The 24,451-nt window shown below is 42.2% G+C and overlaps 1 long non-coding RNA gene across 1 annotated transcript in view; it reads right to left on the bottom strand.

Annotated features, from left to right (window-relative positions):
* The window catches only part of LOC138638139 (uncharacterized), a 122,255-nt gene that overhangs the window by 3,945 nt on the left and 93,859 nt on the right, over positions 1-24,451 (bottom strand). The window lies entirely within an intron of this gene.

Here is a 24,451-nt window from a genome sequence, read left to right as displayed (position 1 = left end):
ACATAGTCCAAGAAAACGTTGGAGTTCAGTCTCATCTTTTGGGAATGGAAGGGAGCTGACGGCTATTTTTCTTTCTTCTGTGAGGTGTCTGGCACCCTGAAGGAGACAGTGACCCAAAAATATCACTTGACCAAGGCAGAACCGAAGTTTCGAGGCCGAAACCCGACAGTTCAGATCTGCCAGATACTTGTGAAAACTAACAGTGGCAACAATGGCTTCCTGCTCTGTCTGTGCACACAACAAAACAAAAAAAATTACCCACATACTGAAGCAACGTGACATAGGGATATTCTAACTGACAGGGTTAAACACACTATCCCCCCCCCCCCCCCTTTTTTTTTTTTTTTTTTTTTTTACAACTGATTGGGAAAGGGCGTGTAAGATATACACATCTCATTATACTCATCTGCATAGGGGTTATATAACGTAAATACCATCTGACCATCATCTTGGAATTATATTCTGGAGCGGAACTTGTGATAATAAATCTGTCCCCAGTAAATTTACCGGACATAAGGGAGAGATTACGAACTGAGCAGTAACTTCAGGGAAAGGTCCCACAGGGATATGTTTTGTGAGAGTCTATCAATTGGGTCTGCCATCCACTCTAATTAAAACAAGCTCTTGGTCTGAGAATTAACATGGCGAGGGAGATTTCCAAACACAGGGTTAAAATAGATATTGGAGTATGAGACTGGATTTGTGTAGGGGAGGGGGGCTGGAGCTGAAGTCTTCTGCTTGGGTCACTGATAAGGAACAGAGCTGGGAGCTGTGTCCTTGCAGCTGTGGGGGGGCTGAGGGCGGTGGGGGCTACAGAGCGCAGCTGCTGATACAGAATGGGTTAAGTTCTTCTGGAAACTTTGTACTACTTTTTCAAATTCCAACTTGAACTTACGATATTTCTTTCTACTTCAATACATACAGTACTATTGCTTTAAACACAAATCTCTCAGCGCGTACTGAACCAAGGACAGAATATACACAGCTCCACCATATTCTTCAGTGCAGCTGCATAGCCCCCCTTTCTCTGGCCCGCAGCACAAAGAGGAGAAATCGGAAACAATTCGCGCAGGGGTTCACCCCTCCCATCAGCTATAAACACAGAGATAAGAATTTACAGCATTCCTCAACACAAAAGAAGAAAAACAACGCAGCTATTAGACTCCCCCCTCCCATCGGGTGTTTTCACAGATCTACACAGAGTAACGGATTACAGCAGTTCTCAGACTCAATTAATTTCTACAAAACCTTCACACAATTCATATACCAAAACACCTTAGAAAAACCAATGATTGAGGTATTTTATAGCCAAACACGGGCTCTGCATCCTCTCATCCTCCCTCTCCATCAACCTCTTTCCATCCCTCATTCTTTAAACCTCGCGCAACTCGCAGATGAGCTTGCGCTTGTTCTAATAGTCCTTTATCTTTCAATATGCCCTTTTTGTTCTCTATGAGATTGTGCCATATAGACGGCTGCAATCTCCCTTTCGAGGGCAATCCTACATGCTTGTACAACCTCTCAACATTCTTGACTGCCTTCTTGCCCTCCTGTGACTCTACTATTGTCTTGACTTCCACAGCATCCTCACTTAACTCGTGGGGCACGGACTTCTTCTGCTTCAAGAGACGCAACATGACTCACAGAATACTACACCCTTCCGCAGTAGGCCGCTGACAGCGACAGCAACACTTGTGTCCTAACACGGAGCCTCGCACTCGACGTGCTATGAATAAAGAGCCTCGCGCTCAATATTTTTCCCTAACCTGAACACCAGTGATTACAGTCTGTCCTGTCACGATATTCTAAACGTTGGGAGGCTGTCTCCTAGTGAGACCCCTCCACTGTGTTTCTGGTGGTCCCCCTCTTGGGACGTCTTAATTACCGATATGTGCAAGTGTGTGCAAGTGTTTCTGGTGGTCCCCATCTTGGGACGTCTTAATTACCGATATGTGCAAGTGTGTGCAAGTGTTTCTGGTGGTCCCCCTCTTGGGACGTCTTAATTACCGATGTATGTGCGTGCAATATCACAGAGGCCACGTCTCCTATCCCTTCCTCTAAGCCGCCCCCAATCCACAAACTTCTCAATCTTTCACTCTATCACTACTAGGCAACAGTCACGGGTAGGGTGGTTGAATGGAGTACAATGACCGGTGGAGGAGGTGTGGTGTACACGAGGACGCGCAGAGTGCGACGTCTCTCAGTTGCTGGTTCGAAGCGTGGCACGGGATCGCGCTCGGTCTCACCACTCGACCGGTCACTCCCCAGACCCAAGGAGACCACGGACTAACCAATAATGGCTGAAACACTAGCAAGTGTGACACATACATAGTATGTGATCTCCACTTACCGTGTTTAGAGGGTGATCAGTCCTCGAGGCCAGCCACTATGGGTGTCGTCCACGGACGTCCAGGCATGGGTCCAGGGGGTCTCGGATCGCCGGCCACGCCCCACGTTGGTTGCGCCAAATTGTCGGGGTCGTCACGACAATACCCTTCATCCACCAGTCATTCCAAATCAGATTAAGAGCATGTTAGTACCGGATAAGAATGAGTCAGACACAATGCTGGTTCAAACTCATTGCATGCTCGTGTGTAACGTCACAGCAACAACAACTTTATTTTCTAATACACAACATTATATGATCTATTGGGGGAAGGTGTGCAGAGGGCGGGGTTAGGTGGGGTTTAAGCAATGTATCTAGTATTCAGTCCTTCTGGTTGGCTCTGACATCATCTGATGAATCTTCCTTTGTCCACATCTTGTCCACATTGCTTTAAGTATCATTTCAAGAGAAATGATACTTGTCCTTCTGGAATGTGTAACTTGCTTCTTCAGCAGGGCGAATCTGGGGCAAAGGTGAATACTGGCAGCCATCTTAAACACAGTTAAATTTGCATTAGCAAGCAAAGGGGAAAAACTTATTGTTTCACAGCATAAGAATATATAAAAGTACAAAGAGTATAAAGATAATATATTTTTACCTTGACAGTATATTGCACAGCCCACATAGTATATTGCCCAGTCACGTAGTATATTGGCCAGCCACATAGTATATTGGCCAGCCACGTAGTATATTGGCCAGCCACGTAGTATATTGCCCAGCCACGTAGTATATTGCCCAGCCACATAGTATATTGCCCAGCCACATAGTATATTGCACAGCCCACGTAGTATATTGCCCAGCCACCTAGTATATTGCCCAGCCACCTAGTATATTGCCCAGCCACCTAGTATATTGCCCAGCCACCTAGTATATTGCCCAGCCACATAGTATATTGCCCAGCCACGTAGTATATTGCCCAGTCACGTAGTATATTGCCCAGCCACATAGTATATTGCCCAGCCACATAGTATATTGCCCAGCCACATAGTATATTGCCCAGTCACGTAGTATACAGCACAGAGCCACGTAGTATATTGCCCAGTCACGTAGTATACAGCACAGAGCCACATAGTATACAGTACAGACACATAGTATACTGTCCAGTCACATAGTATATTGGCCAGTCACGTAGTATATTGCCCAGCCACATAGTATGTTGCCCAGTCACGTAGTATATTGCCCAGTCATGTAGTATACAGCACAGAGCCATGTAGTATACAGCACAGACACGTAGTATACTGCCCAGTCAGGTAGTATATTGGCCAGTCACATAGTATGCACCATATCCCTGTTAAATAAAAGAATTAAAATAAAAAATAGTTACATACTCACCTTCCGGAGCCTCCCAATCAATGCGGCCGGTTACCGATGGTCCTCGCGCACTCCGGTCTGAAGAGTGCATTGCGGTCTCGCGAGATGATGACGTAGCGGTCTCGCGAGACCGCTACGTCATCATCTCATGAGATCGCAGCACGGATCGGTTACCGGAGCATCGCGAGCGGGAAAGGCCTGTTGTGGATCCGAGAGGCCGACGGACGGTGAGTATATAACGATTTTTTCATTTTTTAAATATTTTTAACATTAGATCTTTTTACTATTCATGCTGCATAGGCCGCATGAATAGTAAAAAGTTGGTCACACAGGGTTAATAGCAGCGTTAAGGGAGTGTGTTACACCGCGGTCAATGCTGCCATTAACCCTGTTTGAGCACTGACCGGAGGGGAGTATGCGGCCGCCGGGCACTGACTGCGGGGAGGAAGGATCGGCCATTTTCTTCCGGACTGTGCCCGTCGCTGATTGGTCGCGGCAAAACAGCCACGACCAATCAGCGACTTGGATTTCCATGACAGACAGAGGCCGCGACCAATGAATATCTGTGACAGACAGACAGACGGAAGTGACCCTTAGACAATTATATAGTAGATATTGGTGGCAGCTGTTCTTGTATATCTTCACCATCATATGGATTGGAAGATGAGTCCCAACGTCTTCCCAAAATAGTTCTGTCATGTACTTTACAGTGAGCACATCTCCTTCCCTGAACATACAGTTCTCACAAAAACTCCGTTCTTGAACATAATTTAAAAACAAAATTTATTTATTGCTGATGGCCATTTATTCACACTGCAGGGTTTCTTTTTTCCTATCCAATAGAACATTTATGTCCACGTTTTTACAAACATGAAAAGCTTATAATCATGGACAATAGTTGCAATCTGCCTGTGGATGTACCTACAGACTGCTACTAAACAATTTTTCAAGTTTGATCATGTGTCATTTCTCACACATTCAGACATTTTGTGGGGCGTAATATGGCCATTTTTTATGTCGGGATCACCAAGTCCTGAGATGCATAGAACATAAAAGTCACCAAACACTGCGGAATTGCAGAATCCAAACCTCCCCTGACATTACAAAATGTGCATTCGTGACACACCCCAAAATCTTCTACACCCCAAAATCTTCTACAAAGCCTTCAAAGAAGAGCAGAAGCTGTTTTAGCTGCAAAGTAGGGAGTATCTTCATATTAGTGTCTATGTGTAGGGGCCTGATTCATTAAGCTGTTTTCAGCAATTTTCTGATGTCAAACTGTGTGAAATGTCACAAAATGTTTGTATGACTCGCAGTTGCAACTTTCACTGTTTTTATACCAGTTCTACCCGCTCTGACAACTTTTTGAAAAGTTGACGGAGCTTAGACAGAAAGTGGCATGGCCATAGGCTGCCAACAAATTTGTTATAATTCTATGCTTGGAGTACATTTCTTGCAGTGGCACATGGCAGCTGAAAGATGTCAGGCTTGGACTGGTCCACAGCAGAATGGGAGAATCCACCGGTGGGCCCTTGTGCAGGATTGGGCTACCACCCTCTTATATGAGCAGTACTTGGCAGAATACACTTGATTCCCTATTTAGGCCAGCGTCACACTCAGCGTAGGGAAATATGGACCGTATTTTACAGGCATAATACGCAGAAATGATCCCCAAACAGTGATCCGTATGTCATCCGTAGGCAGGGTGTGTCTGCGTATTTTGCGCATGTAAAGCTCTGTATGCAATCCGTATGGCATTCGCACGGCAAGATTTTCTCGCCGGATTGCAAAGTGAACATAGAATTATCCATGGGCTCAAATATTCGTGATAACATATATACAGTCTATATATATATATATATATATATATATATATATATATATATACATATATATATATATATATATATATATATATACATATATATATATATATATACAGTATATATATCAGTGAGACACGTACATATATATTAATATTTCATCCAGCGCAAGATAGCAGAAAAGCCGGTAATTCAATTGCTGGCTTTTGCTATCTCCTTCCCAAACCCGACATGATATGAGACATGGTTTACAGACATTAAACCATTTCATATCCCTTTTTTTTGCATATTCCTCACTGCTGTTAGTAGAGTGTGTGTGCAAAATTTGGGGCTCTAGCTGTTAAAATGAAGGGTTAAATTACGGAAAAAACTGGCGTGGGCTCCCGTGCAGTTTTCTCCACCAGAGCGGGAAAGCCAGTGACTGAGGGCAGATATTAATAGCCTAGAGAGGGACCATGGATATTGCTTCCCCCCCCCCCCCCCCCCCCCGGCTAAATACATCTGCACCCAGCCACCCCAGAAAAGGCACATCTGTAAGATGCACCTATTCTGGCACTTAGCCTCTGTCTTCCCACTCCCCTGTAGCGGTGGGATATGGGGTAATAAAGGGTTAAAGGGACACTGTCACCTGAATTTGGAGGGAACAATCTTCAGCCATGGAGGCGGGGTTTTTGGGTGTTTGATTCACCCTTTCCTTACCCGCTGGCTGCATGCTGGCTGCAATATTGGATTGAAGTTCATTCTCTGTCCTCCGTAGTACATGCCTGCACAAGGCAATCTTGCCTTGCGCAGGCGTGTACTATGGAGGACAGAGAATGAACTTCAATCCAATATTGCAGCCAGCATGCAGCCAGCGGGTAAGGAAAGGGTGAATCAAACACCCAAAAACCCCGCCTCCATGGCTGAAGATTGTTCCCTCCAAATTCAGGTGACAGTGTCCCTTTAATGCCACCTTGCTATTGTAAGGTGACGTTAAGCCTGGTTAATAATGGAGAGGTGTCAATAAGACACCTATCCATTATTAATCTAATAGTAATAAAGGGTTAATATAACACACACACATTAGGAAAAAAGTACTTTATTGAAATAAAGACACAGTGTGTTGTAATAGTTTATTATAAGCTCAATCCAAATGACGACCCTCGTTCTGTAAAAGAAAAAAAAAACAATATCCCATACCTCTCAGGCGCTCAGTCATGTCCCACGCTGTAAATCCATCTGAAGGGGTTAAAAAAAATTACAGCCAGGAGCCTGCTAATGCTGCCGCCCCTGCCTATAAAAACCCGGGGAATGAATGGAAAGCAGGGGAACATAGCATCGTAGACTTGCGGTGCTGCTTCCCCTGCTGTTATAAACTCATATGAACTCTAGCATGAGAAATAATTCAGAAAAATTCCCACGCTAGAGCTCATATGAGTTTATACCAGCAGGGGGCGAGCACCGCAAGTCTACAATGCTACGTTCCCCTGCTTTCAATTAATTCTCCAGATTTTACAGTCAGGAGCACAGCTGCATTAGCAGGCTCCTGGATGTAAAATTATTTAACCCCTTCAGATGGATTTACAGCGTGGGACGTGACTGAACGCCGGAAAGGTATGGGACATTGTTGCTTTTTTCTTTTTTTTCCTTTACAGAACGAGGGTCTTCAGGTGGATTAAGTGTGTAATAAAGATTTTACAACCCCTTGTGTGTTTTTATTTCAATAAAATACTTTATTCTTATTGTGTGTGTATTATTAACCCTTTAATGTTATTGGATTAATAATGGATTGGTGTCTTATTGACATCTCTCCATTATTAACCTGGCTTAATGTCACCTTACATTAGCAAGGTGATATTAACCCTTTATTATCACATATCCCACTGCTACAAGGAAGTGGGAAGAGAGAGGCTGAGTGCCAGAATAGGCGCATCTTACAGATGCGCCTTTTCTGGGGTGGCTGGGGGCAGATGTTTTTAGCCAGGGGGGTCCAATAACCATGGTCCCTCTCTAGGCTATTAATATCTGCCTTCAGTCACTGGCTTTCCCATTCTGGCGGAGAAAATTGCGTGGGAGCCCACGCCAGTCTTTTCCGTGATTTAACCCTTTATTTTAACAGCTAGAGCCCCCAAATTTTGCACACAGACTCTACTAACATTAGTAGTGAGGAATATGCCAACAAAGGGTTATGAAATGGTTTACTGTATGTAAACCATGTCTCATATCATGTCAGGTTTGATAAGGAGATAGCAAAAGCCGGCAATTGAATTACCGGCTTTTATGCTATCTAGCGCTGTATTAAATATAAATATATATATGTGTCTCAATGATATACTGTATATATATATATTGTGATGCAGTGACCCCTGTAACAGGTAAGGGGCGCTGCATGGTCTCCCCAGTATACGCATGGAGACGTATTGAGGCTGTGAGAGTGCATGGCAGTTGCATGCATGGATGTGATTATGTGACAAAATCCAACATTGTGGTGAATGGCCGATATATGTGTCGCAGTGGAGGGGACTCTGCGCTGCCAACCTGAAGCGATGTGGTGTTCTGGGACCTATAGTCCCACAAGAGCATGCTGTATGTTTATAATGGGAGATTGGCAGGGCTAGTTATGTGAGATGGGCAGGACAAACTAGCCACACACCCACACTCCCACCCAGGGGAGTCGTTAAAGATATATAATGTGACCAGGGTGTGGATCACAGGTCCTGTGAGTTTCCTGTTTGAAGCCTGTGTTGGAAGACCTGGGAGGAGGCTTCCTGAAGAGCCCATGGTGGGGCTTTAGACCTGGTGGCCTGGGGTGTTGGACTACCGTCCTGAATAGCACCCGGACAGGTCACATGCCTGGGGTGTTGAACAGAGTCCTGAATAGCACCTGGACAGGCCACACGCTTGTGTGTTTTGAGGTCCTGGTAGTAGGACCGTATCCCTGAAAAGCGCACAGTGAAACTGTTGGGGAATCTACCATCCTTCGGTGGGTCTGGACTGACTAAGATATGCCGCACAAGCAAGTTGGTGATTCCCATGAGGCAGCTTTCCCAGAGGACTGACAAGGAGTCAGCAGGTGGAGCAGGAGCTCCCGTCAGGTACCATAGACTGCTGGTGCTTGTGCTGATTTATAAACTGTGTGGTAACCCATGGCAACTGGTCAGGAGAGGACCAGCGTGTTTAGTTGCTGCAACCGTAATGTCATATGTTGGTGCCTGTTGTGCTCCAGGGACATTAGTGAAATGTATGGAATCCGGTCACCCACGATAGCTGAACACAGAGGTTCGGCGTGTTTAGTAACCGTGTTTCAGAGCCGTAAACTATGATGTAGAGACTGTGTGCTTGCTGTGCATATTTCTGTGGTTTATGATGCCATAATAAACCATGTGGACTGTTTTTGTTTGGAAAAAACCGTGCCCGTGTACGTGAATCCCTTGCTAAGCGAGTGTCCCCTAATACACTCAGTAAGAGCAATCTTACAACATATATATCTACCTATACTATGTGTAGACATTTATTTGATCTATTCTATTCTAACCTGTCAGTGTGATTTTACTGTACACTGCACTGAATTGCTGGCTTTTCACCAGAACACCAGGGTGTATTTCTCGCAAGTCGCACTGATGGTCCGTGTGTAATCCGTATTTTTCTCGCCCCCATAGACTTTCATTGGCAGATTTTTTGCGCAATACGCTGACAAACGCAGCATGCTGCGATTTTCTCAACCCGTAAAATACAGCTGAGAAATACAGGTCCTTCTCAAAAAATTAGCATATAGTGTTAAATTTCATTATTTACCATAATGTAATGATTACAATTAAACTTTCATATATTATAGATTCATTATCCACCAACTGAAATTTGTCAGGTCTTTTATTGTTTTAATACTGATGATTTTGGCATACAACTCCTGATAACCCAAAAAACCTGTCTCAATAAATTAGCATATCAAGAAAAGGTTCTCTAAACGACCTATTACCCTAATCTTCTGAATCAACTAATTAACTCTAAACACATGCAAAAGATACCTGAGGCTTTTATAAACTCCCTGCCTGGTTCATTACTCAAAACCCCCATCATGGGTAAGACTAGCGACCTGACAGATGTCAAGAAGGCCATCATTGACACCCTCAAGCAAGAGGGTAAGACCCAGAAAGAAATTTCTCAACAAATAGGCTGTTCCCAGAGTGCTGTATCAAGGCACCTCAATGGTAAGTCTGTTGGAAGGAAACAATGTGGCAGAAAACGCTGTACAACGAGAAGAGGAGACCGGACCCTGAGGAAGATTGTGGAGAAGGACCGATTCCAGACCTTGGGGAACCTGAGGAAGCAGTGGACTGAGTCTGGTGTGGAAACATCCAGAGCCACCGTGCACAGGCGTGTGCAGGAAATGGGCTACAGGTGCCGCATTCCCCAGGTAAAGCCACTTTTGAACCATAAACAGCGGCAGAGGCGCCTGACCTGGGCTACAGAGAAGCAGCACTGGACTGTTGCTAAGTGGTCCCAAGTACTTTTTTCTGATGAAAGCAAATTTTGCATGTCATTCGGAAATCAAGGTGCCAGGGTCTGGAGGAAGACTGGGGAGAAGGAAATGCCAAAATGCCTGAAGTCCAGTGTCAAGTACCCACAGTCAGTGATGGTGTGGGGTGCCATGTCAGCTGCTGGTGTTGGTCCACTGTGTTTCATCAAGGGCAGGGTCAATGCAGCTAGCTATCAGGAGATTTTGGAGCACTTCATGCTTCCATCGGCTGAAATGCTTTATGGAGATGAAGATTTCATTTTTCAGCACGACCTGGCACCTGCTCACAGTGCCAAAACCACTGGTAAATGGTTTACTGACCATGGTATTACTGTGCTCAATTGGCCTGCCAACTCTCCTGACCTGAACCCCATAGAGAATCTGTGGGCTATTGTGAAGAGAAAGTTGAGAGACGCAAGACCCAACACTCTGGATGAGCTTAAGGCCGCTATTGAAGCATCCTGGGCCTCCATAACATCTCAGCAGTGTCACAGGCTGATTGCCTCCATGCCACGCCGCATTGAAGCAGTCATTTCTGCCAAAGGATTCCCAACCAGGTATTGAGTGCATAACTGAACATTATTATTTGTTGGTTTTTTTGTTTGTTATTAAAAAACACTTTTATTTGATTGGATGAGTGAAATATGCTAATTTATTGAGACAGGTTTTTTGGGTTATCAGGAGTTGTATGCCAAAATCATCAGTATTAAAACAATAAAAGACCTGACAAATTTCAGTTGGTGGATAATGAATCTATAATATATGAAAGTTTAATTGTAATCATTACATTATGGTAAATAATGAAATTTAACACTATATGCTAATTTTTTGAGAAGGACCTGTATACGGCAGATAGGAGCTGCCCCACAGAGAATTATTGGTCCGTGTGCAATGCGTAGTTCTTGCGCCTCTCATACGTCCGTAAAACTCTCTAGTGTGATGCCGGCCTTACAGACAAAGGCAGCATCTTTTTTTATTCAACAATCTACCCATTTTATGGCTATATCAATTTGTGAATGAGGATAAATTCATATTTGCATGTAGCTAAAAAGCGGGGCCTTGGAGTTGATGTTACTGGTGGGCCCCTGGCACCCCAGTCCGACACTGCACCGAGTTCATAAAGAAGGGCATCTTATGCCATTGCATTATTCATCAAGACTGAACGCCATAGTGTCTTTCTAGAACACGCACTTCTTTGCCATAATTTCGATTGAAACCATAAAATGGAGGTACTTGTTGACCTGCAATTCTAGGCTAGAACTTCCAAACTCATTCACATGCAGTATTTATGTAACATGGACTGCCTAGGGCACATGCACTGACGTGATGGATTGCATGACGAAAGTCTGTTAAATATGACAAGGTATGTGGAATGTGTGACGAACGCCCAGTACTTCTGGACACATAACCACCCACATTTTGTACTGTTGATCAGCAAATTTTCCAGTTAGTAAGTTTTCTTCTCAGACCTGATTGCAATAGGGTCAAGCTGGGTAAATAAACCTTGATCTATGAAGTGACATCAAGACATCACTAATTTATGTAGCACATATGCTAGTTTTTAAGGCGATGACAGGTTTATTTGGGATCCATATGAAGTTAATCTTAAATTACACATAGAACCAGGAAATTCTATTGTGTATCACATTTTACACTATTTTGCTAATTTCTAGGGAATATTTAGAGATCTATTGATATTATTGTTGAGTACTAGTTTATATGTTTCAGACATCAGGATTTGGAGAATAAGATGAATTCAAATCTGATTGTATTTCTGTATAATTATATACTTTATTTTACTATTGCAGACTTATAAATAAATTAACTACCAAAGTCACATCTAAGTATGAGCCACACGAGAACGGTTTGTAAAATGTTATACTGGAGTACAGTACTCTTGTGGTTTCCAAACAGTGCACATATTGGATAACCACAAATGTACAACATCTCTAGGGGGCTAATTTATTAAAGAGGTTTTCCCACAAACAAAGTACATTTTAACTAGTAGATCTTGGAATAATAATAATTTCCACAATTGGATGTGTTTAAATAAAATGTTCCTGTGCTGAGATAATCTTATGATGCGCCCCTGCTGTGTACTGTGTAATGGCCGTGTCTGACCGTACATGAACTGATCATACTGCATCTCGTGGGCAGGGGAGGAAGCAAGAGAGTATACAGACAGGACAGCACGGGATCACAGAGGATTCTCCTTGTGAGGCAAAACGTTTTCATGCCCGTTTTTAAGCAATGTTTTCAGATGATCACAGCCTCAAATCTCCTATCAAAACTATTGAGGCCACTAAAAAGTAAAAAAAAATGTTTTTAAAAATATTTTAAAAATATAAAAGTTAAACCCCCCCCTTTTGCCCTATTCAGAATTTAAAAAAAACAACGCATATTTGGTATCGCTGTGTTCAGAATCGCTCGATCTATCAAAATATAAAAATAATTAATCTGATCTGTAAATGGCGTAACGAGAACAAAAATGAACCCCCAGAATTACCTTGTTTTGGTCACTGCAACACTGCAATAAAATGCAATAACAAACAATCAAAACATCCTATCAACCATAAAATGGCATCAATAAAAACTTCAGCTCAGCGCGCAAAGGATAAGCCCTCACCCAGCCCCAGATCACGAAAAATGGAGACACCACAGGTCTCGGAAAATTGTGCCAATTTTTTTTTTTTTTTATTATTATTACAAACTTTAGATTTTTTTTTTTTTTTCACAAGTTGAATAAAAAAGAACCTAGACATGTTTGGTGTCTGCAAAGCCGTAATGACCTGGAGAATCATAATTGCAGGTCAGTTTTAGCATTTGGTGAACATGCTAAAAAAAAAAACTAAAATCCATTGTGGAATTGCACTTTTTTTGCAATTTCTCCGCACTTCGAATTTATTTCCCGTTTTTTAGTATACTATATAGTAAAATAAATGGTGTTAATCAAAAGCACATCTCGTCCCTCAAAAAACAATCACACACATGGCCAAATTGCTGGAAAAATAAAAAAAGTTAAGGCTCTGGGATGGAGGGGAGCTAAAAAGGAAAACGCAAAAGTGTTCCCAAGTTCATGAAGCGTTTAAATTAGGCAGATTGACAGATTACAAGTTTGTATGATGCTAATTACTGGCACACTTTAGTTTAACATGTTCCTATGGTCAAGTCATTTTCGATATTTTCTAGGGGCGTCCTCAGTTTTAGCCAGGTCATTTTATTACTTTGCTTTTTCCTTATTTTTCTGTTTAAAGCCCGTTTTTTTTTTTTAAAAAAAAATGAAAATCAATTTCTGATTTTCATTAGTTGATATTAAGTAAATTTTAATTAAAAACTACATTTGTCCGTTTCAAGTTTTTTTTTTCAGTGACCATTGTGGATTTTTCATTAACAGAACGGCACCAGCAATTTTATTCACGCCTGTATAATATGGCCATAGGTATGACTAATTACATTTACAAACAAATCAAATAATTTTTTTTTTGTGTACAGATTTTCTTTTTCTCTGAATTTAAACACATATATTAGGCTATATCATATCTTGGGAGAAAATGTAAAATATAAGCTGATGTCAAAGCGGTAAATACTGTTTTGCAATCTTCAGATGCAAGTGCAACAACAAACCTGCAAAACTAGTTGCAAAAGCATGTTAATGAGGCAGATCCATAGATGTTCATTGTGACAAGAATGAAAGATACTGTCATAGCAGCTGAACAACCCCCCCCCAGCTGTTCTACCTGTTCTGACGGTCGTAAAAACTTTTCTGATAATAAAGATACAGGTATGTATTTAATGGAAAATTAAATGCAGGTAATACATACAAAATATTATTTAAAAATCAACAATTTTTGATTTCTTAATCCTCCTTTTTCCTTATTGTTGTATCAATACTGTATTACCACTGCACACACTGGCTTTACGCTAAGAGATCAGGAGGCAACACTCTGCAATATTTCTTCAAAACTTCTTATTTCTGAATCTACAAAGAAATCCTGCAGGTTGACAAACATTGTGAACTAGTTTCTTATGTTCCCTTTTATATATTTTTTCTAGGTTTAGTGTTTCTATAATTCAAAGTTTATTTATTTCGGAAATAGTAATTGAAATATGTGAACAGATAAGTAAATGGAAACTAGTTAGAGACCTCACAGGTAGCGTGGGTTGCAATTGCTGACTCACTGAATAATAAAAATCTTGCGTGAGACAATTACCATTCAATGTAAGTGGAAACCAAAATCTAAAGGTCCCCATACGTATTAGGTGACCGTTGGTTAAATCTGCTGATTTCATGGGGACCAGCTGGCCTTCTGGTATGCATGGATGTCTCACAGCTCTCCCCTAGAGGTGATGTCATGGGAGCGAAGAATTGGAATGTCAACGATCCTTTTGTTTTCAGGGGAGATAAGCTGCTGCCAAAGGTGTCTGGCAGCTGCTTTCTCCTCTCTCATAAATACAAATGAAGGTACTGTCCAAATGAGTGCTCATGTGTATAGGGGATTTGGAGAGAAAGCTGTCTGCCAAAACAATTTTTGGTCAGCTTCTATTTCATGTGTATGGAAAAATAAAGGGAACCTGTCATTAGATTCACACTTCCTGAATCACGACCAGCATGAATTAGTGCCTGGCTGCATGATTGCAACCAGTTATGCTCTACTCTAAATCCTCCATGTGTACATAGGGAGAGAGCGGTCAATCAATTTGAGCAGGGCGGAGAAAAGCCTCTTTAGTCCCCTGCCCATTTTTCAAACTATATTTTCTCTGAAATGTCACAGCTCTTCAGATCAAAAGATATTGTACAGCCAGGCTGTGTGTTGGGCAACACGAATGTAAAGACAGCTTCCCTTTAACACTTAAATAGCCCTTTACAAATGGCTGTGATTGCCTGAACATTCAAGTGCACATTCCATCCCGATCATTGCTCAGTATAAAGATCTAGCAAAACAATAAAATGCTCAATTCACATTTCTTACGCAGGTATAATTATCATTGGTCGTAATCAGATTTACTATATTAATTGTACTTGTTTTTATTATGTATACCCCTCCTTACATGTAAAGGGCCATGGAATAAATGGCGCTATAACAATAAATAATAATAATAACCCTATTAAACAGGTAATATGTGGCTGACAATAATGTAAAGTGTTTGAATAGATCAATTTTACATGTAGATTAAAGTAAACAGTGTCATACAATGAGCAGCCTATATAAAAGGAGTCTATGGCTGTTAAGTTGTAGAAATATATATATATGGTCACACATGTCCAACTTTCTATATAGGTTTCACTGATTAAACGAATGGAGGTCTGTGGAATTCACATGAAATTCGTCTTCTAAAGCAGGGAACCTTTTATGATGGGCATGTCCTGGAAGTGATAAACTATTTCAGGGAACCAATAAACATGAAAATCATCTAGACCTCTGCTTTTTCTGGGATTTTGGGTCCAGTGGACGGTCCTATCAGTGACTGACAACTATCTTTGTATAAATGTGCATATAGTGGTAGCTGTCAGTCACTGATAGGACCGCCCACTGGACCCAAAATCCCAGAAAGGGTAGAGGTTTAAATGCCATTAACACAGGTTATACTGAATCTTTTCTCATAAAACTATACATAAATCTGCTCCATAACTTGGCGCCTACAGACTGGACGGCATTTTCAGGATGACAGGTTTCTTTAAACCCAATATATATTGTGCATATTTCATTTTTTTTCACCCAAACAACCCACTTTCTTATGGCTATATGTGTGATTTAGATATGATGTATGCTATGTGATCAGAAACAGTTGATTATAAAATAAATTAGCAGTTGTTGGTAACTGTACTGGATTTCCAGATTAGCTCATGATTTTTCCTGCCCGAAACACCGCGTCTGCGAATTGAGATATTGATTTGGCTTTTATCCTAAGTCATATTGCACGACTCGTTAAAGGGACACTGTCACCTGAATTTGGAGGGAACAATCTTCAGCCATGGAGGCGGGGTTTTCGTGTTTTTGATTCACCCTTTCCTTACCCGCTGGTTGCATGCTGGCTGCAATATTGGATTGAAGTTCATTATCTGTCCTCCATAGTACATGCCTGCACAAGGTGTAATCTTGCCTTGCACAGGCATGTACTACTGAGGACAGAGAATGAACTTCAATCCAATATTGCAGCCAGCATGCAGCCAGCGGGTAAGGAAAGGGTGAATCAAAAACACAAAAACCCCGCCTCCATGGCTGAAGATTGTTCCCTCCAAATTCAGGTGACAGTGTCCCTTTAAAGGGTTGATTGTGACTTGTAGGATCGCTACTTCCCACAGGAGGCGTTATAGAGTTTAAGTCCTCTTTTTTTCTCTGAATCGCAATTTGCATATTAATTTTCCTGCCATAAAACATTCCAGCGTTCCATGCCTACAGTTTTTATAATGGCTTAAAAAGTATAATTTCATAATCATAACTAAAATAATTAAATAACCCCCAAAAGATATAATAGTTGAATTACATAGTCATCTGGATGATGCTTTCCGTATGCAATTTTTAGACATATTATCTTCATATAGAGGCTTTCCCATGTTTAAGACGGAGGAGAGTTGCTGCAAAAAAAACAGCATTGGGCCGGTTTCACACGTCAGTGGCTCCGGTACATGAGGTGACAGTTTCCTCACGTACCGGAGCCACTGACACACGTAAACACATTAAAATCAATGCATCTGTGCAGATGTCATTGATTTTTTGCGGACCGTGTCTCCGTGTGCCAAACACGGAGACATGTCAGTGTTCGTGGGTGCGCACAGATTACACGGACCCATTAAAGTTAATGGGTCCGTGTAAAACATGTACCGCACACGGACGCTGTCCGTGTGCAGTCCGTGTGCCGTGCAGGAGACAGCGCTACAGTAAGTGCTGTCCCCCCCACTGGTGCTGAAGCCGCCATTCATATCTTCCCTGCAGCAGCGTTTGCTGTAGAGAAGATATGAATATTCCTTTTTTTTAGTTTCTCGTGTTTAAAATAAAGCTCCATTTGCCCACCCCCCTCCCACTGTTCTTAAAATACTCACCCGGCTCGCTCCCTCGCTGGCGCTGCTTCCTGTCCTGGCCGCACCTTCTACTGTATGAGCGGTCACGTGGGGCCGCCGATTACAGTCATGAATATGCGGCTCCACCTCCCATAGGGGTGGAGCCGCATATTCATTACTGTAAATGAGCGGCCCCACGTGACCGCTCATACAGTAGAAGATGCGGCCAGGACAGGAAGCAGCGCCAGCGAGGGAGCCGGGTGAGTATTTTAAGAACAGCGGGGGGCGCACAAGGGGTTTGAGGGGGGTGGGCACATGGAGCATTATTTTAAACACGAGAAACTTAAAAAAAAAGGAATATTCATATCTTCTCTACAGCAAACGCTGCTGCAGGGAAGATATGAATGGCGGCTTCAGCACCAGATGCTGGTACGTGTGGTACCCAGCACGGTGCGTGCAGTACCCAGTGGGCACACGGGCGGCACGTGTGCCACACTGATGTGCCACAGAAACGCACGGGCACACGGACACGGATAATTCCGGTACCGATTTTTCCGGTACTGGAATTATCTGGACGTGTGAGACTGGCCTTGCTCTATTTAATTCAGTTCCTTTATGTGTTATGTGTTCATAATGGACCTGTTGGACCGAATAACTGGTTTGCCGGACAGGTGGGAATTTTCCCATTGCAAATAATTGGAAAAGTTCCTTAATTAGTTTCCATCTGGTGCCAGATGGAGACCACAATGCACTGTTGGATATTTGGGAAGGGGGCCCTAAACAGAATATTAACATATCCAGCTATTTTAAACAACATTGACGTTGAATTTGGCTTTACAAACTCAGATTCCTAGAAGTATCAATCCCATGGGTATTGGTCTATAGTAATGGAATCTAAAAGATTACTTCTCAGAGAACTAAGAGCAGAATGCCTCTCTTTTTATAACTAACCCCAGAGTTAATTAATCCTAAGAGGGTTTTCATCTGCAGTGGTTTCGCATTTACAAAAGATTAGCTTTAAGGCATACACAGTGTGAAAATGTCCTGTAAAACATATTAGATGTTGATTTATTTGTGCAGAAACTCAACTTTTTTTTGAGAGAGAGATGCTCCATTGCTTTTCTGCTCTGTAAGATTTGGTTTAATTTGTACTAGTTATAGGAAAGAATAGCATACAAAATGGATTGTAAATTATGCGACATATAACATTTAATAATAAATATTTACTTTTTATCTGAACATGTACTTTGTTAAAGCGAACCTGTCACCTGGTTCGGCGGATAAGATACGGCCACCGCCTTTCGGGGCTTATCTACAGCATTCTATAATACTGTAGATAAGCCCCCGATCCGACCTGAAGATAAAAATAATAACTTTTATTATACTCACCCGGGGGGGCGGTCCGGTCTGATGGGTGTTGCAGGTCTGGGTCTGGCGCCTTCCATCTTCTTATGATCGTCGCCTTCCTGCTTGCTTCATGGCTTCCCGGCATTGCACTCCTGCGCACTGCAGTACTTTGCTCTGCCCTCAACAGGACAGATAAGTATGCCTGCGCAGGAGCGTGATTCCGGGGATCGATGAAGCAAGCAGGATTGCGGCATCGCAAGAAGATGGGAGACACCAGACTAAGACCTTCGACACCCATTGGACCAGACCGCCCCTGGGTGAGTATAATAAAAGTTATTTTTCTTCTCCCACAAGTCGGACCGGGGGCTTATCTACAGTATTATAGAATGCTGTAGATAAGCCCTGAAAGGCGGTGGCCGCATCTTATATTGGCCAAACCTGGTGACAAGTTCTCTTTAATGTATTTAATAAGCACGACAAAGAACAGGTTCACATGAATACATGTACTTGAGATTACTGTTATGAAATGCTATTATATGTTTATCTTTGCTTTATGAATATTAAAACAAATGTAAATACAAATACCGTATATACTCGAGTATAAGCCGACCCGAGTATAAGCCGACCCCCCTAATTTTGCCACAAAAAAATGGGAAAACTTAATGACTCGATTATAAGCCTAGGGTGGGAAATGGAGCAGCTACCGGTAAATGTCAAAAGTAAAAATAGATACCAATAAAAGTAAAATTAATTGAGACATCAGTAGGTTAAGTGTTTTTGAATATCCATATTGAATCTGGAGCCCTATATAATGCTCCATAAAGTTTATGATGGCCCCATAAGATATTCCATACAAAATACACCCAATATAATCCTGCATAAAGGTTAATAATGGCCCCATAAGATGCTCCATAGACATATTTGCCCAATATAATGCTGCACAAATGCTGATTATGGCCCCATAAGATGCTCCATAAATATATTTGCCCCATATAGTGCTGCACAAACTTTGATTATGGCCCCATACAGACACTTGCGCCATATAGTGCTTCACAAACTTTATGGCCCCATATATAGACACTTGCCCCATATAGTACTGCACAAACGTTATGGCCCCATACAGACACTTGCTCCATATAGTGCTGCACAAACGTTATGGCCCCATACAGACACTTGCCCCATACAGTGCTGCACAAACGTTATGGCCCCACATAGTGCTGCACAAACATTATGGCCCCACACAGTGCTGCACAAACGTTATGGCCCCACATAGTGCTGCACAAACATTATGGCCCTATATAGTGCTGCACAAACGTTATGGCCCCATACAGTGCTGCACAAACGTTATGGCCCCATATAGTGCTGCGCAAACGTTATGGCCCCATATAGTGCTGCACAAACATTATGGCCCCATACAGTGCTGCACAAATGTTATGGTCCCATACAGTGCTGCACAAACGTTATGGCCCCATACAGTGCTGCACAAACGTTATGGCCCCATATAGTGCTGCACAAACGTTAATGCCCCATATAGTGCTGCACAAACGTTATGGCCCTATATAGTGCTGCACAATCATTATGGCCCCATATAGTGCTGCACAAACGTTAATGCCCCATATAGTGCTGCACAAACGTTATGGCCCTATATAGTGCTGCACAAACGTTATGGCCCCATATAGTGCTGCACAAACGTTATGGCCCCATATAGTGCTGCACAAATGTTATGGCCTCATATAGTGCTGCACAAACGTTATGGCCCCATATAGTGCTGCACAAACGTTATGGCCCCATAGATGCTCCATACAGACACTTGCCCCATTTGCTATGATAAAAAAAAAAAAATCGCATACTCACCTCTCCGTCGCTCAGGCCCCTGGCACTTTCAATAACCTCCTGCTCCTCATTCCGGCGCCGCTCCATCTTCAGCACTGGCGTTCAGGCTGAGGGCGCGCACTAACTACGTCACCGCGCCCTCTGACCTGAGTGCCACTGCTGAAGATGGAGCGGCGCCAGAACGAGGAGCAGGTGAGTATCGCGCAGCGCAGTGCTCCCCTCCCCATTATACTTACCTGCTCCTGGCGCTGTGCAGTCCCTGGCTTCCCCGATGCTGCAGCTTCTTCCTGTAGTGAGCGGTCACCGTTACCGCTCATTACAGTAATGGGAGGTGGAGCCGCATATTCATACTGTAATTAGCGGTACCATGTGACCGCTCAGTACAGGAGGAAGCTGCCGGCGCCGGGAAGCCAGGGACCTGCAGGGACCGCGCCAGGAGCAGGTAAGTATAATTAGATAGCCCACGCTCCCCCTCACCTGCCGACCCCTGGGTATGACTCGAGTATAAGCCAAGAGGGGGACTTTCAGCCCAAAAAAGTGGGCTGAATATACTCGAGTATATACGGTACTTAAAAAATGGCCTTATGTGGGTCATAAACAGTCTGAGGATATCTATTCTGTATCATGTTCAAAGCAAACAGGTATAATGTACCAAGGTCATCTGCTGCCAATTAAAGTGAATCTGTCAGTCCAAAGTATACATGCATGTAGCTCTTTCAAAGACAAGTCCAGCAATACCTTTACATGGCCAGTTCATTCCTCCATTACTGACAAATCAGCGTTTTAATTAATATGCAATTGGCTATGATAGATCTGAAGTCTGTGTCACTCCAGCTCTATTCCCCATCCAGCGCTGCCTCCTCCTGCTTGACTAAAAACTCCATTGCCTGAAGTCACACAGCATAGAGGCTGTCAGTCATGCAAAAGGAGGTGGCACTGGTCAGGAATGGAGCTAGACATCTACAAATAGATCTATACCCTCACTTGCATATTAATTTAAATGCTGATCTCTCAGTAATGGAGTGACAGAACTGGCCATGTAAAGGTAGTGCTGGACTTGCCTTTGAAAGAGCTACATGCACATATAAATAGTTTGGGGTGTGAAATCCTGCTGACAGATTCCTTTTAGAGCATATAGTCTCTCATCGGGTCACTGATCAGGATGTGATCTGTTTCTCTCAGATGAGGAGAAGATGGAGAAAAACATGTTTCCATCTTCTCCATTGTGTCTCATCTGAGTGCAGTCCAATGTGTTCCACTCACTCATTGACTTGCATGACTGAGAGCGATCTGAATAACGAATCAAACTCGGGCATGATGCAATTTTGATCCCGGACCGGCTCCGTCCGAGGAGAATATCTAACATGTGCACAGCTCCATAGCAAACATTGGTCCGCTTGTGATCTGATGTTTTGTTGGATCACATTTGCACCAAAAATACGCTTGTCTGCACCTGCCCTTAAGCTGTAGAAGTAACAATATGATGGATTCACATTTCACGTTCTTCATGTATACTGTCAGTTACAAAATTAGCATTTAAATTTTACAAACTAAAGTATTTTGTTAATAAAAAAAAACTTTTAACAGGGCTCTCGAACATTCGATTGATGGTATACCAAGGATTTTCAGATCTGCTGTATATCCACATCAAATTCAGTATGGGTTTTTAGGTGAGTTCTGCCACTTAATTTTTATGTTATATGTTTGGTGATAACTAAAGTAATCATATGAGTGACACCTTATACTTCTACTTATACCATAGTTTACAAGGTTTCTACATTTTTAAGATTATTTCCACCTTTGCAACCATTTCGTGTTGCTTGAGGTGTACCATAAACCACAAAAATAGCAACTTTACATAAAAACAGCACAGTATTTTGCTATGGAGACATATAAATGTCCATGGTTACAAATTACAAATTAAATCTGTGTATAGTCTGATCCTGAACATGGACCATCTGCTTTCTCTTGAAGGCAACTAAATAAAAACCTGTGATATAAAAAAAATGATCTGTAAATAGCAACTGCATGACCAGCTCTACCCTCACCTACTGCATTCTCACCCATCCCTTGTAGATTATGAGCCTTCGGGGGCAGGGTCCTCATTCCTCCTGTACCAGTTATGACTTGTATTGTTTAAGATTATTGTACTTGTTTTTATTATGTATACCCCTCCTCACATGTAAAGCGCCATGGAATAAATGGCGCTATAACAATAAATAATAATAATAATAATAACTTGTTGACCGTGTCCAGGTAGCAGTGTTATTTTTACAGTAAAAAGAAATTTAAAACACATAAGATAATGAACTGATATTAAAATATACTGGATTATAAATCCACTGATTATATGGATAATGTTCATAAAAAATACTAGCTTTACTTTTAAAGAGGGAAAAAATCTATAACTATTTCAAATAATAACAAACTTTAATAAGGTCTTATCTAACTGCAGCCAGCAATAGCGAAACTAGTGTCAAAACTACTAGCAAGTTTATGAATTAAAAAAAACAACAGAAAAGCTGAAAATTTTCATAGCAGGAAAGGTTAAGTTATAGAAATAGTTAAGTAAATAGGGCAGCACACTGCAGCGCCAAAACATGCAAACTTGAAAACACGAAATTTGAACTGCATTACTACACTAGAAATATGAAAAATGAGAGCTTTTAGCGCATAAAAATGGTCAATTTTATGTGTACCTCGTAGCCACTTTACGGCATCTCTCTTATACCAGGTCCTACGCTTGACCTACCTCGCTGAGAATAAACGTCTCCATCTGAATGGGTACATGTGAAACCTCTTCTTGGACTCAAATTCTCTCTCTCTGTGGAGGGGTATTGTACCTACTATAATTAAAACACCTGAAGCTAGGAGGCAGGGAGTGCACGATCAGAAGGCTAGAGAATACATTTCAAAAACCTGATCTGCACATCCAAACATAGACTGAGTGTGAACAGGTGCTGAACCCAGAGTCGCCAACTCGTATATAGTTAAGTAAATAGGGCAGCACACTGCAGCGCCAAAACATGCAAACTTGAAAACACGAAATTTGAACTGCATTACTGCACTAGAAATATGAAAAATGAGAGCTTTTAGCGCATAAAAATGGCCAATTTTATGTGTACCTCGTAGCCACTTTACGGCATCTCTCTTATACGAGGTCCTACGCTTGACCTACCTCGCTGAGAATAAATGTCTCCATCTGAATGGGTACATGTGAAACCTCTTCTTGGACTCAAATTCTCTCTCTCTGTGGAGGGGTATTGGACCTACTATAATTAAAACACCTGAAGCTAGAAGGCAGGGAGTGCACGATCAGAAGGCTGGGTTCAGCACCTGTTCACACTCAGTCTATGTTTGGATGTGCAGATCAGGTTTTTGAAATGTATTCTCTAGCCTTCTGATCGTGCACTCCCTGCCTCCTAGCTTCAGGTGTTTTAATTATAGTAGGTCCAATACCCCTCCACAGAGAGAGAGAATTTGAGTCCAAGAAGAGGTTTCACATGTACCCATTCAGATGGAGACGTTTATTCTCAGCGAGGTAGGTCAAGCGTAGGACCTCGTATAAGAGAGATGCCGTAAAGTGGCTACGAGGTACACATAAAATTGGCCATTTTTATGCGCTAAAAGCTCTCATTTTTCATATTTCTAGTGCAGTAATGCAGTTCAAATTTCGTGTTTTCAAGTTTGCATGTTTTGGCGCTGCAGTGTGCTGCCCTATTTACTTAACTATATACGAGTTGGCGACTCTGGGTTCAGCACCTGTTCACACTCAGTCTATGTTTGGATGTGCAGATCAGGTTTTTGAAAGTTATAGAAATAGTCTTTGCATTGATCTGATATACACAAGGCCAAAAGCAACTAAAGAACAAAATCTGAGTCTGGGATTGACACACAAGGCAGTCGCATAGAGCACCATTTAAGTGGGGGGGGGGGGGGGCAAACTATTTATTAAAGTGAAAAAAAAGCCTTTAATTTCTGCATACAAGCAGCTAAAGTGCTGAAACCATGGGATGTCAAGTGAATAAAAATGATTAACTTGTAGCAATATCACAAGTCATGGGGTAGGATATATTATGTAAGCAAAAAGAATAAATTGAAAAATTGAAGGCTCTCAAAACGTCTTACAAACAACACGTAATGTAGACGTTTCACAGTATGAACCGTACCTGGCTTCTATCATTTTTGGTAATCAGTGAACTGGCAGCAGAGTCATTGGTGCCTAAAGCTCATTGAGGCATTTGAGCAGTGAAGAC

Source organism: Ranitomeya imitator, chromosome 5 (assembly GCF_032444005.1).
Source record: "Ranitomeya imitator isolate aRanImi1 chromosome 5, aRanImi1.pri, whole genome shotgun sequence".
NCBI lineage: Eukaryota > Metazoa > Chordata > Amphibia > Anura > Dendrobatidae > Ranitomeya > Ranitomeya imitator.
The sequence above is the reverse complement of the archived record's forward strand: the minus strand, read 5'-3'. Positions and strand labels throughout refer to the sequence as shown.